The sequence below is a fragment of the Chiloscyllium punctatum genome, unplaced genomic scaffold, assembly GCF_047496795.1.
Source record: "Chiloscyllium punctatum isolate Juve2018m unplaced genomic scaffold, sChiPun1.3 scaffold_382, whole genome shotgun sequence".
NCBI classification, from domain to species: domain Eukaryota; kingdom Metazoa; phylum Chordata; class Chondrichthyes; order Orectolobiformes; family Hemiscylliidae; genus Chiloscyllium; species Chiloscyllium punctatum.
The window spans coordinates 72501-75000 of NW_027310116.1; the positions used below are offsets into that span (position 1 = coordinate 72501).

Here is a 2500-nt window from a genome sequence, read left to right on the forward strand (position 1 = left end):
AGCCACCCGCACGTCGCTCACCACCCTTGGCCAGCGATGGTGTCGACGAGTGGCCGCCCCTGCCGCCTCCAGCGCCGCCGCGTCCACGCGCGGGGACGTGCTCGGCGCAATTCCACGGGACCGGAGACCCTCCCCCGTCCACGGCGGGAGGCGAAACTCGGAAGTGCCGGCTGCTTACTCGAGCGGAAGGGTCAGCCTGATTCCTGCCTTGCCGGAGGCCCGGTCGCGGGGGTGACGACCCGCCGCCCGGGACGTGCGAGGCACCAGCAGACAGAGACTGCCCGACGGTCAGAGAGAGGGAGAGAGGAGTGCCGAGGCTCAAGTGGCGAACGGTCGCGCAGGCACGCCACGCACATCGATCGCCAGCCGCGGAACGGCACGGCCTTCAGTGGGGCCGGCGGGCGACGCCGCTCCTGAACCCAGCGGCCCCGAGCCGGACGAGTTGAGGAAGGCACGCCGACGGTGACAGGGTGCGGAAGACACAGCGGTGGCCTTCTGGCGACTTGGCCCCCGACAGCCCGACGTTCCGCCGTCCTCCCGATGGCCAGGAGGACCGTGCGGGGGTCGGCCGACGGCGTGGTAGGTGTGCCTGCACGGTGACGGAGCACACACCACGCCCGCCAACCCCTCCGTACCTCCCGAGACCGGTGGCAGGACGGAGCGGAAAACGTGCGGACTGAACGGGAGAGCCAAGAGCCAGCGATCCACGCGCGTGCGACCGTCCAAGTCACAGCGTTCGACGAAAACCTCCTCCCTCGGCCAGGCACTCGGCGCCAGCAGGGGAGACAGGATCAGACGCCCCGCCGGCCACTTAAGGCCGAGGACGAACCACGAGACGGGCGGCTGCAGCAGCGGGCGGCCTGCAGCTCCCAGCACTCTCAATCGATCAACCATCGAGTCGGGTCAGCGTGTCAAACCGGCGAGCTCCACGGTCAGGCCGGCGGCGCACCAGCACCGGACCTCCGCGGCTCCCTTCACTCTTTCCACTGCCAGCCAACCGAGAGACGGACCCAATGCGGACGTGCAGAGCTTAGGCAGACCCCCCACTGGAGGCTCAACACTTCGTGGCAGCTCCGTGTCCCAGAGACCAGGAGGGTTGGCACACACACACAGTGTGAACCACCGACAGCCATTCTGGGACCGGTGACAGCCGTGCTGGCCCCACTGCCACGACACAGACGGACGCCAGGCCGCGCTCCCCGGCGGGGGGATGGCGTCGAGCCTGACGAACGGAATGTGCAGGGTGGGGGGGAAAGGCCAAGCGCTCCGACGCCGGAGGGCTCCGGAGTCTGAACTTAGGGGGACAAAGAGGACGGGTCCTCTGCGACACCCCAGCCGCGCTCTCGCCAGCCAAGGCGAGTGCGATTGATTGCCAAACGACCCTCAGACAGGCGTGGCCCCGGGAAGAACCCGGGGCCGCAAAGTGCGTTCAAAGTGTCGATGATCAATGTGTCCTGCAATTCACATTAATTCTCGCAGCTAGCTGCGTTCGTCATCGACGCACGAGCCGAGTGATCCACCGTCAAGAGTTGTCTGAGTTTGTTTTAGGTCTCTCCCTCGCCAGAGGAAAGCGACCCGGACCGCACATACGCTCCCCACCTTGAGCTACAGCCACCTGCACGCCGGCGTGCGGGCGGAGCAGGGTGGCGTGAAGCGATGGGGAGCACCATCCTGGTGCGGCCCGCAGAAACATACGTCTATTGGGGGGAGGAGGACAGGGCGCCCAAGAGGCGATGCGTGCCCCAACGCACCGCAGCGACGGAGGCAGGATCACCGCCACCATGTCGCCCGCCTAGTATCACGAGGCGTGCAGCAGCTTTGCCCTAGGAAAAGCAGAGGCGGGAACGGGCACCGGCCATCGGTTCGGCAGCGTCACTGACGCGTGCACGTGGCGGCGTGTCGGCGAGCGGACTTCCTGCGAGGAGGCGGGGGCGGCACTCGCCCGAGCAGACGCCCGCCCGGCCCAGCCACCGCCGAGGTGGACTGGGAGTCGCGGCAACGGCTCGTCATACTCGTTCCCACACTCACAGCGCAGCTTGCCCGCAAGCCACCGACCACCGATCGACGCCAGGCGCCCCGACCGAGAGCGGGATCGCTCGTTCGCCCTGCTGGCAGTTCGCTGGGGATCACTACTGCACGGAGCTCGGAGACCGACGGGCGGCAACTCGAGAGTCTTTAAACCACCACCCCCATCCCGCAAGTGCAAAGAGGCTGTATACGCACAGACGGGTGAGGGGAATAGGTACCCCGTCGGGTTTGAAGGGAGCGTGACTAGATAGCAACGATGTAAACCCAGCCGATTTGGGAGCGAAAGACCGGCGCCTGCATCACCGGCTTCGTTTCCCGTGGCTGGAGAGTACACCGAAACCCTCCGTCTGTCGCGAGCTCCCGACGACGCGGTGCCGCCAAGCAGCAGGGCCGGACCTGGTGTGGCTCCCCTCGTCGATCACAGACCGGTCGGCACTACTGACGAGACGGTGGAACGGGCTTCGCCCCTTGT

The 2500-nt window shown here is 67.1% G+C and overlaps 1 non-coding gene across 1 annotated transcript; it reads right to left on the reverse strand.

Annotated features, from left to right (window-relative positions):
- Positions 1-1377: 1377 nt before the first annotated feature.
- LOC140472639 (5.8S ribosomal RNA) lies at positions 1378-1531 on the reverse strand. The gene has a single exon (XR_011957790.1). It is a non-coding gene; the product is annotated as a 5.8S ribosomal RNA (ribosomal RNA).
- Between the last annotated feature and the right edge of the window lie 969 nt (positions 1532-2500).